The sequence below is a fragment of the Xiphophorus maculatus genome, chromosome 22 (assembly GCF_002775205.1).
Source record: "Xiphophorus maculatus strain JP 163 A chromosome 22, X_maculatus-5.0-male, whole genome shotgun sequence".
NCBI classification, from domain to species: Eukaryota; Metazoa; Chordata; class Actinopteri; order Cyprinodontiformes; family Poeciliidae; genus Xiphophorus; species Xiphophorus maculatus.
Window position 1 is genome coordinate 21,818,272 of NC_036464.1, and position 13,917 is coordinate 21,832,188.

Consider the following 13,917-nt stretch of genomic DNA (forward strand, 5'->3'; position numbering starts at 1 on the left):
TACTGAAATCTTATCTATTTTAAGATTGTACATAATTTGTCAAATAGTCCTAAATGTCGACTATTTAAGATCCATTGAGAGGTATCGCAAAACAAGCGCAAACAGAACCAATTTCTATTTGCAGCCCAAATGTCTCACCCTTGTTGACTCTACGCTGGATCATAAGATTTCCAAAACATTGTCTGCTATAAGCTTTAACTGTAAATGTCTGCCTTGTTTTTTTTTTCCACAAAATGCACAAAGCTCTCCAGGGAGGAGGTCTTATTGTCTGTTGTATTGCCAAAACTTTAAGGCTCTTCTTCTCTCCTAGCAGCGAGGCAAAGCCTCAAAAATTATTCGATGCCTGATTTGTTTTCTCTGGACAGATGGGACCCATCATGACTAAGAAGGGCTTGTTCTAAACAAAGTGACCCTAATTATTGCTTATTTTTAGAAGGACTCTTATTTGAAACAGCATTTATTCAAGAGTAAGCTTCAAATGCAACTCATGATGGACTTAGATTAGATTACTTTAATACATTCTTAGGTTAATTTGTCACAGCTCTGCATAGCTGTTAAATTAGAAGTACAAACTACAAAAAATATATATTTTTTGCAACTGTCTGAACTAAGCTGAGGTTCTTATTGTTGAAAGTCTAATATCTACTGCATAAGTATAAAAACACTTACTGTAGTACTTATTTACAAACCGCTTAATAAGAGTCATTGTGCTTAATGCTCTTATTGTGAAGGTTTAGAAGAAGTCGCACCTGATGTCAGTTCACCTGATGTATCAATATAGTTTTTTTTTCTTGGTGGCTGCAATATCTCTGCTTTCGTCTTTTCAGTTCAGCTTTAATTATAATTTCACTTTATAACAGTTACACTAACCACAAGACATTTTTAGGTCCTTAACTGTTTCATCCCTAATTCAAATTACAATGCATACACAAATGAACACCCCGTGTTGTATTTACACACATAGTTGCTTTCATCAGCCACAACAGATGTGATGCACTAAGAAGGGTGAAAGTCCCATCTATCCACAGAGAACGATTTTATAGACCCTTTATGACAGAGTGTTGATGAATGTTGGGTTTTGCGTAGGGGAAGTAGAAAGTCTGAGGGTGATGGTAGGAACCTGTACGAGCCGGTCAGCTTCATAAGTTCACATGTTAGTTTTCTCTGAGCAGGTGCGATAAGTTGGGGATGTAACTGGACTCTGTATGACCCGGTGGAAGGGAGCTCATAGCTCTTTTAGCAGTAGCTAAAGTATAGTGACCCATCTACAGGAAAACCACCGTGTCAAGCCCAACTGCTTTCTGATGTTTTAAGAGCAGCAGGTCCTAAGACCAAATATGGGACAGGAGTTTCTTCAGATTTAGACTGCAGACACACTTCTGTCACACAAACAATGACTGACTCAGACTCTGTAGCGATAGCAAATTCCTGTTTCTAATGAGGTAAATATGGAATTTCAAAAAAATTTAGTGCCTTAACCTAAAGCACTGCAGCGTTATTGGCTGACTGAAAGGCTTGATGTTTATTTCTGTGAGTCTCGACTAATTTTTCAATGACATGAAATTCAAATAAACCTGGTAAATAACCTTTGTTATAGACTTGGATTTGACGTAAATAATTTGAGACTTGCCTTGAACTGACTTGAACTTTCCCTTCAAAGACTTGAGACTCCGTCTGGTCTTATGGCAAATAACTTGAAATTTCACTTGGATTTGGGAGGGAAAAAGTTGGACTTTACTGAGATTTCCCCAACAAAGACTTTAGATTTTCCAGTCAATGACTTTAGAAATGAAGCTTAAGTTGGATGAGTGGATGGGAAGTAACGTGACTTGAACTTCAAAAACCCGAGACTTGACTTTGAATGGGGGAAATTTGCTTATTAATGTCTCTGCCTAAACCTCAAATGGTTTTCAGTCTGCATAACCCCCTATTTAAAATTTTTATTTTAACACACACTAATGTATCCACACCGTGTTTTTCTTGAACGTTTTTTCTGCAAATACTGTTTATTATCCAATAACCCTGTATTTTAGCTTTTAATATGCCATATAAATTAAATTTTCTGTGTAATTACCACATGCAATTACTGTCCAATTACTGTACAGTTTGTTTGTTTTTTTTCTCTTTTTTGCCAGGTGCACATATGCTGCGCTTTATATAATTGTCTGTGGGCAGTAACTCATGCTTTAACTTGCTGGGCAGATTTCCTTCTGGCATTTAAATGCTCACTTAATTACACACCAGGTGCATTTTCTTATTTTGTGTACTTAGTGCACCACCCCGCTGTGACAAGTGAATTTTCCTTCTGCAAAGACTAAAAACAGGATCTTTCTGATTGGCTTTAATGTAGCAAATCAGCACTAAACGGTGTCTGAGCGAGCAGGTTGTATGTTGCTGTTATTATGTGGCGGCGCTCACAACCCACGGGTGTTTTGCTGGCGTTAACGTCGGTGTTTGAGCTGCACAGAGTTTTAAGGCTTTGGCCCCACGGCTGGGCCGCAAAGACAACTGCGAGGTTGAAAATCTGCAGTTTTGGACTTTAATCTGCAGAAGTGCACGGACGTTAACCTCTGCGACATCGCAGCAGTTTCGTTTTATGATCGCTTTTGGAAACATGTAACAGCAGATGTTAACACTCATACTCAGCACTGTCAGCTGAACCAATTACCCAGGGCACATGTTAGCAAGACATGTAAGCAGGGCCGAAGTGTGGTATTTTTATATATTTCTTTTGCAGTTTTTAATCCTTTATTCAGTTTAGAGTCTTTTTGTATTTCTCCCCCCCCCCACTCCACCGCTAACAGTGTTTTATCTGGTTGTCTTCCAGCTGCTGAGTCGGTGAGAACATGGTCATAAGATGAGGAGGCTGGCGACCGCAGGCTGTGGCGCTGGGTGTCGTGGTTAGCAGCTGCCGGTCCTCAGTGACCTAAACTGTGCTGCGGAATTGCCTGTGGGAATAATCGGAAGAAGTGTTCAGAGGAAGAACAAAGCGGAGAGGTTTGAGCGGCAGTAGGCAAGACTTTAATCGATGCATTGCATCAGATGACCATAAAAACACCAGCTGGAGATTAATGCTGTTAACTTCCCCCGGAGCCTGGGTTTGCTGGGCTTGTTAACGGGTTTTCGAGTTCTGTGGCTGTTTTTTTTTTTTTTTTTCTCTTTTTGTCTTTTACGACAATCTTCACACTAAGTCATGCTGACTCTGTTAAAGTCCCATCAGGTTTAGAAACACGACTAACAAAACCAAAACGCATCCAGCAGGTTGTCCACTCGTTGAACTCGGTCCGCCACCGACAAAAACAAAACAAACATCTACCACCCATTTCTGTTACTTGCATACCTTTCACTTGAGCAAGGGGAGTGGTGTGGATCCGGCAATACAAAAGAATTGTTTTGAGCAAAATCTCCCATGATGCATCTATTGACACCTCTGCTGTTAAAAGACAGCGATTAGTCTTCTCCTGTGCTACTTCACAACGTTGAGGGATTAAAGAAAAAGAGATTTTTGATTCTGTTCAACCTCTCTAGATTGTTCAGTGTACTGTACTCTGCTTTGCTCTATTCTTTTAAAGTCACTGGCACGTTTTGAATACGTTTACGTTTGGGACGGTTGGTTTTTGTTTTTGTTTCTGTGGTTTTTAGGTCATTTAAAAAAAAAAAATGGCTAAAAAAATAATGACGCTAATCAGCTTCAGGTTTCCAACTGATTTTTATTTCAAATCTGGTATTTCAGAGAAGTCGTGCACTGCAAAAACACAAAATCTTGCCAAGTAATTTTGGTCTAGCTTCCAGTACAAACACCTTAGCACACTAGGAATAATACAAAACTGACATACAGTAACTTTTCAGCAAGATGTACCAGTTTGTTTTAAGTCAATGATTTATTGAAAAAAAATCACTAGATACATGTTACAAGTGAAATAATCTGCCAATGGAACTAGAACTGTTTCATCAATATTAAGGAATTATTGGCTTTAAAAAAAGCTCATATTTATTGCTGAAAAATTACTTGTAAGTTAGTTTTCTCTTATTTACTGTGATATTTGCAGTAGGAACTGGACCAAAACTACTTAATAAGATTTTGTGTTTCTGCAGTGTGATGCAATGTACTAAAACAAATACTAATGGCCCTCTTGTTGTGAAACAGCTTCACACCATCACACATCTTATGCCGTTTTTAAGAGGTGCTTTTTTTTTCTTGCTTTTTTTTTTTTTAACATGTTCGTCCCTTGTTTGACACCAGACTGACCTGCTGGTTGCCAAAAAGTTTGTCTTTGTCTCATCTGACCACATAATTGCAGTGAGTCTTTCTAAAGTTTCACAAACTCCACATGTTTACCTTTGTGACAATAGGATGTAAAAAGGCTTTTATTTTCTGGCATGGATCCAAAGCAACCAGCTGGCATGAGAGCACCTTGGTGAACCCAATAAGTTACTCCTGGCTGCATTTCAAAACCATCTGATGTAGAGATTGTCATCTATTGTACACGGGATAAAATAAAGCGACTAAGGGCAATGAGACATTTATAATCCAAACAAACAGGCTGTCATGGTTCCCTAATTAAAATCTCATTGACATTCTGATCAAAAGTTAAAAGTACAATTTAAAAAAGAAAGCTTCAGTGACATGTATTTATTGGGGATTGTTGAAAGCACTAAAAACAATTTGACAATTTTCTATGTGGGGGATATTGCCCCCTTTGCAAATATGTAATCAAAGTAAAGGTTACATTTTTCTAAATATGTGTAACTTTGCTTCAAAGGTACAATTTATTTCTTATAGGCTGTCAATTATTTTCACCCGAGGTGACAGACACTGTAAAAATGTAATAAAGAGGACAGCAGATGCTTCATTTTCGACAACAATAGCAATAAAAACAGGTCTGGTCTGCCAAGTTTGACCAATAGTTTTTGCACAAAAACAAATAGTATATGGACAGGCGACTAAATCTGACTGGATTTTTAAAATAAATGATCTCGACATCAGATAAAAGTAGATTTCTTTATTTTTGAAGACGAATCTGTCCAAGTCAGCTTTCAGCTAACAAGCTAAGAAACGTAAATATCTCTTCTGGCCTTCAGATGACTTCCCTCCTTCACAAACGTACAGATCTTGAACTTCATTAACATTCAAATCATAACATGTGTTTGGCCCTTTTAGATGAGCTTTTCTAGTAACTCTATTGAAAACAAGCTTATTTATGTCCTGGAGTTTGAATGTAAAGCTGCATGTCAGACTTTGCGCTTTATTTTTGTATTTAATGCCTTTTGCAATTGTTTTCCACCAATATTGAATCAAAATAAATGGTTTCCTTTGACTTATAAGCTTCGTGTGTGTTATTACCATTCAGTGCTGGCCGTCTACTTTTACCAGATGTGTTAAAAAAAAAAAAAAGAAGAAAAGAAAATCAGAAAAGAGAGAGAAAACTCATTGCTGTTGTTCAATCTGCTTTTCTCTAGAAGGAATCATTTCTCATGCTAGATGGCAATCAGCTTGAGCGGCGCATTGCAGGAGGACGGGAAAAACACGAGCAGCTCAGCTCTTTGTTTGTGTAGTGAACACAAAGCGAAGGAGGCACGCAGCCTGCCAGTGTGTTTCTGTTACGGCAGAGCATGGGAGCCTGAAAGAGAGGGAAGAAACTGAACAGGAAGGCGGGTGTGTGAAAGAAGCTGTAGTGAGTCAGGGTGTGAGCAACGGAGCGGTATTTTGGTCCCTATAAAGTGCGATGTGCTCCTCTCTATTTGAACTCTGGCAAAAGTTAATCCTGGCAGTGGGAAATCATCTCAAACTGAGGAAGTTCAAAACTCTGTCGTGTCCCCGAATGGACCGCAGTTCACTTTTTCCTCAAAGGATCTCCAACTTCTTTACTTCACATATTGGTTCAGTTCAGTGAGCTTTGTGCTTTAAATAGAGTCATCCAGTCAGAGAGGTGACTCAGAGGTGACTGTGTTTGTGTTGAAAGAGTTACCTAGCTATGCTGACAAAGCTTCAAAAATAGAGGTGGGAAGCAGCGGCTTGCCATCCTTTCTTCTATTGTGAGTGTGCTGCTTCCTCTGGCTTCTGCTCTGTTTGTGTCCACAGATGCTGAGAATTATCAGTTCAAGTGATAATGAGCGGAAATGCCATCTTGGCTAAACTGTGCCAACAACTCTCAGTTTAGCACCTTTTGTAAATGAACACAACGTGAAGAACACGCTCCATGCACTTCTCATTTTTAAGGAGAAATTACAAGTCTGAGTAAAGTATACAGTATACATTTATTTTTACAAAAGTCCCTAATCTCCATGACCCTTTTTAAATGGTGAATGTTTGTTTTACAGATCAGATTATGAGACCAGACTAACTATGGGTGCCATTTAATCATCAGTCATTCAGTCACAGATCAGCTTCGAGGTCTTGGAACCTGCTTGAAAGAAATTTCCCAAAGCGATGTTTGCATTTGTACGTTCTAAAATCTTTCTTATTAGCCTGGCTCCATTTCTAGAAAAATGATCCAAAGTGTTATACTTACCCTGACAAATGCTTGTTAAACCAGAAGAGACTGCAGGTTTTCTTAGGTATCAGTTTAGTGCCCATGTTGGGTTAGTGTGTGATGAACACACACTACATCAACATCCTGTCAAAATGTAAAAGAATGTGATTTATTTCCTATTTCCTTTTACCATTTTCTTTCAAGTTTGGATGTTTCTCGTGAACTGCTGCAGTTCAACGCTTTCGCAATCCAGAAAATGAGCATTTGATGCTTGATGCGTAGAAAAACTCGACAGCAGAGCAACCAGTGTTTGACTATATGTGTGAATTTATTTGTGTGCAACATATGAATATATTATACATAATTTCTGGCCTACGAAGACAAGTGTCAACACTGAGGCGTCATTGTGAAGCGTAACAGCTGAGAACTTACTAAAATCTTCAAAAACAGTTTAATTATGTAGATGATGTTCTCATTTACCTGGCCAGTCCAGTTACCTGCTGCTTGGCTTGATCATTGCAATCCTAAATACGACATCAAATTAAGTAAAATTTTGGGGAAATCCCCCCAAACATCTGGCCCGTCTCCATGCAGACCGAATAAGGAAGAAGTTGGATTTATAGAAAACGGCTCACATTCTTTCTTCTCCCAGATAGAGATTCTCAAATCTGAGTGTTTATTTCATTAGCCTAAATTAACAAAACTCTTTGCTATTTTAAAAAAAATAGATAATAGTTATGTTATGTTGTTTAGAATATTTAGTAATAAACATGCATATTTTAAAAAATGTTTGTATATTTTTTTCTTTGTGTGTCCTTAATATTCTTTCAATTAATTTTTTGTCTTGTATGCTGATGGACACTGGAAGCTCTAAGCAGTAGCTTAGTCTGTTTTGCATTTGGCCGGCTCTGATAGGCCTACATGAAGAAACCACTCTGCTACCACTAGCTATTTTGTTCTGTTCCATGCATGTTATTCAATAATAATGGCAATAAATAACCTTAAGCACAGTCATTAATCATTTACTCGCAGTTACTGTGAGCCTGAAGCGTGACTACAGCGCAGACACAATCAGAAATGACTAAGAAACGGACTATTCAAATCAGCTATGCTAACGTAACTTTCAAATTATGAATATTTTCCTCTGGATGAATACAAGTAATCAATTAAAGAAACGTGTTGAGGCATAAACCTCTTAAGAAAAATTTCAAGTAGGTTTATTCTTCATAAACATAAGCTATACTATAAAGTCAGATGCTCCTGGGCGCCCTCTGCTGGCCTGGAGGCTGTAAGAAAAGTATAATTTCTAATGTTTACTTTATCAGTTGTTGGGAGTTTTGAACTGGCTTGATATCACAACATCCCACAAGCAGACCAGTACACACCTCCCATCAACTTTTATTAGGCTGGGAATTCATATTTTAACTTACCTTAGGTATAAAAGATAAGGTCCTAAGTCTACAACTTCTTTCAGTTGGATCAAATCTGAATCTATTGACATTTGCCAGGTTTGTGTTTCTGCTCAGATCAGGATCTGGCCTCCCCAGGTGGCGGCGGAAGTAGGCACAGTCTTTTCCTCCCAGGAGAGAGCTGGGAGCTGCCTTGGCCTGCAGACTCCAGATAACTGCTCCTCATTGGCCACTCCTCGCGCTGCTGCTTGTAGAGATGAAGATTACCATCGCCAGGTGCAGTCAGTGACAACTGAGACAGCGCAAAGTGTGTGGGGAAACATTCCAGATTGATGACACTGAACGCTGCACGCAGCAGAAACACGGCAAGCTGCAGTTGGGGAAACGTTAGCGGCGTCTCTCAGAGACTTTAAAATCTGCCAACGTCAAAAAAAATCTAAACTCTACATTTTTGAACATATCTAACGATGGAGGTACGGGCTCTAATTTGCAACACAAACCACATACTGCAGCTTTACAAGATGCTACACTAGGCTGTTCCTTTACTGTTGCTTTCTCCAAGGTGATTTAAACTAGATATTAACAGATTTTCATAAAACAAAAAGACACTGAGAAAGTAACCAGATCTACTTACCACATCAGACTGCTAAAGCACAAAGCATGAAACGAATTAGTCTTGCACTGTGTACAGTTTATCAGCTCAAAGGGAAAAAAAAAAACATGCTAAAACTTGTGGGTAGATCCACCCTGGCAGCTGAAAGGTCAAAGCATGGGAGGTGTTGTTGGTACTGAGGACAGAGGTCACTAACATGTCAATTGTACTTATGTGCTCCCAACACTGCTGCTTATTTCACTTACAATTGTTTAATTTTAGCTTAGCTATTGAATTATTTTTGTAAAGAGGTGAGCTGAGTTCACCTCAGCACAGCTTACACTAAACTCAGCTCAGTGTAAGCTGAGTGAGTTTACACTGAACTCAGCTCAGTTTTACACTGAGCTGAGTTCCTTTAATGTTTTGGTCATTGGATGTTTTCATCGGAAACCAGTGATGATTTACAGTAATGACAACAGATTTGTATAAATAACAACAAAGGTCACATAGCTAAAATTATGATGAGATTGGATGAGAACTAATCATTTCTAAGAATACATTTGCTTGGTTTTTTTTTCTCGCATGTTAGCCAGATGTGGAAAGCTCTCCACCCCCAACATGTATGGGCAGTAATGTCATGAGTTGAAGTAAAGTTGAAGTAAGTCAGCAGAGTCAATGTCAAATGGGTGTCAGAATATAAAAGGAATTGGACAGTCTTTTGCTTCTTTTGTGATATAAAAATTTTAAAATATTATATATATTCTGCCCTGTAATTTGTTGTAAAATGATGGTGTTAATAATAGTGTTAATTTTGTGACAGTACATTGAGTCTTTTATTTTCAAGGTCATGTCAGGGATGGGACTGGAAATCAGCCACTTTGTTGAGTTTTTCACTCAGTCACTCAGTCACACGTGAAGAGGTGCATCTGTTGTAGTCAGGTTCTTGTTTATGCCCACGACATCACCGTCTGTAAGTTTTCTTTCTATATTTTTGAGTAGATTTTATTTATTATCTTATTTGAGAATGTGTGAAGTAAATGTAGAATTTGATAGCTGCATAGTGCTTATGGGTTTATGTTGATTTATTTTGGGCATGGCATTATAATTTTCTTAGTTTAACCTTTTTCTAATGATAATAAATTAAACGCAGCTATTATACTCAAGCATTCATTCAACGGGAGTTAGGCTTACTGCTAAATTGTGATAAGAAACACAAGGAGAGCCGAATATCTCTCTCTTTCTCTCTCTCTCTCTCTCTCTCTCTCTCTCTCTCTCTCTCTCTCTATATATATATATATATATATATATATATATATATGTATATATAAAGAAAATCAAACCAATTTTAAAGTTTTACACATACAGTATGTTGCAGTTACATTTGCAGTAAAAATTACATGAGAAAATCCAACTACCAAAACTTGCATGTACTAGATTCAGTAGATAATGTGTTTATTGGTTTCTCAACATAGTGAGGAAGTATAAACATCTAAATTAGGACCTGAATGTACTTTTAAATCAATCCATAATAGATTTTAGTTAGATCAGGATGGCAGATCATGATAGGTAACAAGTGAACGGGTTTTCTCACAGGTTTTGTAGCACTTACATCTAAGCATAAATATCTAGTCTGCCTTTTAAACTGTACAGCCTGATAGGTAAACAATGGAAAGCCGTTAAAGGGGGCAGTATCATGTAAAATGTACCTTTATCTTTAGCTTTACATCATGTTACGATGCTATTGCCTCATCAAAAACACACCTGGAGAGTTACCTTGATTCTTTCATGCATGTTTGAGAAATCCTTTAATCTCCATGGCAACCATCCAGCTGCGTAAAACGCCTGGGTGGGCATAGCGCCACCAACTAGGTGCAGTACCTCCTCTGAGCTGCGATCTCCGTACGTCCGTCTCACAGAGCAGCTCTCCTTCATGGCTCCTCCACTCGGCTCCTTCAGACTAGCCAGCAGCAATTAGCAAACACCTGGTGGAACCGCGCACCTGCTTAGCTCATCATACGCAAGCTACGTCTGGTAAAGACGTTGTTAAAGGGTTAATGGAGGAGTGACGTTGTGACGACTTCCTGAAGGCGGAGTTTCAGGAAGAGCAGGAGTTTTTAAAGAGACAGAGGCCCAATTTCAAGGCATTAAATCAGGAAGTAAAATTTCTTTTTAGTCGTATTTGATATAAATAGCATTTTGATAACAGCTGAAGCTAGCATAATTACTTGATTATACTATAATATGGCACTATGTGCCTGGAAAACACATATTACTGCCCTTTAATGAGGTCCACTGCTATGGCAGCAACATGCATCCTTCTGAAGAAAAGTTTGCTTGCATTTCACCAGCAGGTTGGTGGAGATTGGAAATCAGATCTCATGAGCTTAAAGGTTATGAACTCCTGTGGAGCTTAGGTAAGGCCGCAAAGCTTGTTTTTTAGACATATTGTGGTTTTTGATGATGAAGGGACACATGTAGGAAAAAAAAGAAATAGAATGACAAGATTTGCGGTAAGTTTTTGAAAATTGAATCTGCTTCATGTTCATTGTGCATTTCTTAATTATTTGTTCCAAAAGTGTATTTTGCTTTTGCTGAATGCTCAAATGTGTTGCAGCTGGGTCACATAAACTAAAAAGGAAAATAGCTGTAGCTGTTAAAGACAGAACTGACTGTGACAGGGGGGAAAAAAAGGAGAAAATATAAAGACAAATATCTTTCCTTAATTTTAACACTGGCTGGAAATGCTGGCTGCATTTGAAATAAAATTTTAAAAAATATTTGATACGCTTGGCTAAGAAGTGAAAAACGGTTTGTGCTGAAAAGGTCAAACTAAATGTCAGACATAAACCCACAAATTTAACATTATGATCTTTGTGCATTTGGTGCAGGTTTTCATTGCTGACTGAAACAATTAATTTCTCCGTGGGTTTGATTTTATCAGATGACCTAAACAGACACCTACAGAAAAAAGATCGAAGCAAATGATGGTGCTTGATTTTAAAAATGCTACAATGAGGGTGTAGCATTATGTGCGAAATTATGTGTGAAAATTATGACCAGCTGCATCTTTCTTCTTTGCATCTGTCTTTGAATTATAATAATCAGGATATTGTTTGCATTTGAGTCAAAATTCAGAAAATACTTGTATAAAAGTTGCTTGTGCACATAGGCTACGACATTTTGTAGCATTTTCCCATTTACTTCCACTTGGTTTGCAGTGGTACAGTTTAAGCTAAGAGTCTGGCATTAATAGATGAGTATAAAGGCAGTGGAAGTGCGTGTCGTTGTATGTCACTGAAATGTTAAGAAGAAATGCAGCAGTGATTGAATTATTTTTTCGCAAAAAAAAAAAAATCTGACAGCTTTTCTGCTTGAAAACTCTTTCACGTTTCAGTGAAACTGCCATTCACTGACTTGCACTTTATGCACCTGTATAAGATTTGTGTTTGTGGGTTTTTTTTTTCTTCTTTTTTAGAGGGAGACAGGGTTTTTCTTTTTGTCAGCATTCCCTTTTTTTTTTTTTAGTGTTTAAGACCTGCAAATCTTGGACTGGCCACTAGAGCATTTTTGTGCAGGGTGGGTATTTACTAGACCCTTAGTGTCTCACTCATAAATATTTCCCTCTATTAGTTTTAATCCTGTCTGTCTCTTGTGTGGACTGGTGCGTGAATCACTCCTTGCACCCTGCTGGTATTTACATTATTTATGAGCTATGATTTTTGTTGCACTCCAGAAGTGTTTTTTGCCTTTCGAGTTTGCAACCAGGAAATTAGTTTTGCAGAAGTCTTGAGCACAGCGAGTACAATACTTCTTGTACTTGTGACAGCATAAGCATTTGTGTTCTGTAGCTCTATTCTTCTTTTTTTTTTTTTTGTAAATAAAAAAATAGTTCAGAAGGGGAAGCTAGTTGACGGGGCAGGCGTCTTTGTCAAAAAACACAGAATGGTTTCTGCTCTCTGTAACTTTCATTTTAGTTCTCCATCCTCTAACTTTCAAAGACCAGCAAGCATTAACACACACACCGGGTGTTCCTATCTTTTGGTTTTTCACATAATATCTGATTCCTGTAAAAAAAAGAAGTCTGCTGTCTTTACTAGCACCATAGACTGACTCAGCACTCAAAACTGTTCAACTCACATTTCTGTGAGTTGAACAGAAATGTGTTTTGATCATCATACTGTTTTGTTTCTACAACAATTTTTTTTTTTTTTTTACAATAGTATAAGAAATAAAAACTCAATGGCTTGCATAATTATTTTCAACCTGGTTCTGTAAATTTCCCAGCAACACGATTCAGCAGCACCACCCGTAAATCATGACATCTTAAAAACACGGGGAGAAGCATTGGCACGTTTTCCTTAAAATGTCTGCCGCTTAATCACCCAGGTGTTTTTTTTGTTTGTTTTTTTTTTTGCAGGTTCCTGTGATAAAATTGACTCACAGTTCACCTTCGTGTTGCCTTCTGACGTCCGCAGCTCAGGCAGATACTCATCAAGGTGTGCTTTGTGTGTGCACTGGGATCAGACCGAGTGTCATGTTTTTCTTAGCAGTGGTGACTCACTCACCGCGGCGTCTTCTTATCGCTGCTCTTCTTCTAAATCTGAAGAACTGGTCATTTTGAATGTATGCAAACGTTACAGGTATGACTGTCTCATTGAAAACAGTTTTTTTTTATGGTTAATAAAACTGCTTTACCCAAAAATCATGGTAAGAATGTTGAGGTTTTACTGGCAGTCTGTGTTAAAACAGTTTTTTGTTTTGAGGATTTTCATAAATAACACATCAGGAAACCTTGTTGCTTAATAACATGTGACTTTTATTCTCAGTAGGGTTAAAATGAGTTTAAACTAACCCGGCATAAGGATTATGAGGATTAGGCTGAAGTTTCAATATCCACCTATATCCACATACACTGTTCCCAAACTACCATTTCACTAAATGCCAACATTTCCAATTAGCATTGCTTTATTATTTCAAAACCAGCATAGAGCAGGACTTTTTAATCTTGCTGAGTTAAGTCATCAAAAGAGAAAATAAATAGATATCAACTGGATGATTCGTTGAAAGAAGGAGTGTAATTGTCAGCTACACTGACATGTACAGTGGTGAAGTGAGGAACATTAACAGGAGCGTTCCTAAGAGACGGAACTCAAGGAACGTCTAAGTTTTTCCCAGCAGCCCGTCCCTCAAAATCCAGGATGACTGGCATCCATATAAAATTTTCTGCACCAAAAACATTTTTTGTTTGTGCTTATTTTCGTCAATAAGTCTTTCAGACATTGTACTATATACACGATCACTTGCTGCACATGGTACTACAGTGTTTGAACATGGAAAATGTAGAGAAATATTTTGTTTTTGGCTTACTTTGCTAATATGGCTGGAAAATCTTACTGGTTTACTGGTTTTCAAACGTGGAAACATGGCTAAACTGGGTTTGAGA

General features: G+C 37.9%; 1 long non-coding RNA gene across 4 annotated transcripts in view; it reads left to right on the forward strand.

Moving 5' to 3' along the window:
* LOC111606623 overlaps nt 1–13,917 on the forward strand; it is a 117,178-nt gene that overhangs the window by 88,438 nt on the left and 14,823 nt on the right. For 3 of the 4 annotated variants that reach the window (XR_002752162.1, XR_002752161.1, XR_002752159.1), the window contains one exon: nt 2,828–5,318. The exons of the other annotated variant lie outside the window; for it this stretch is intronic. This is a non-coding gene — a long non-coding RNA (uncharacterized LOC111606623). Of the gene's footprint in view, nt 1–2,827; nt 5,319–13,917 lie in introns of those variants that run through there. 4 annotated transcript variants of the gene reach the window in all.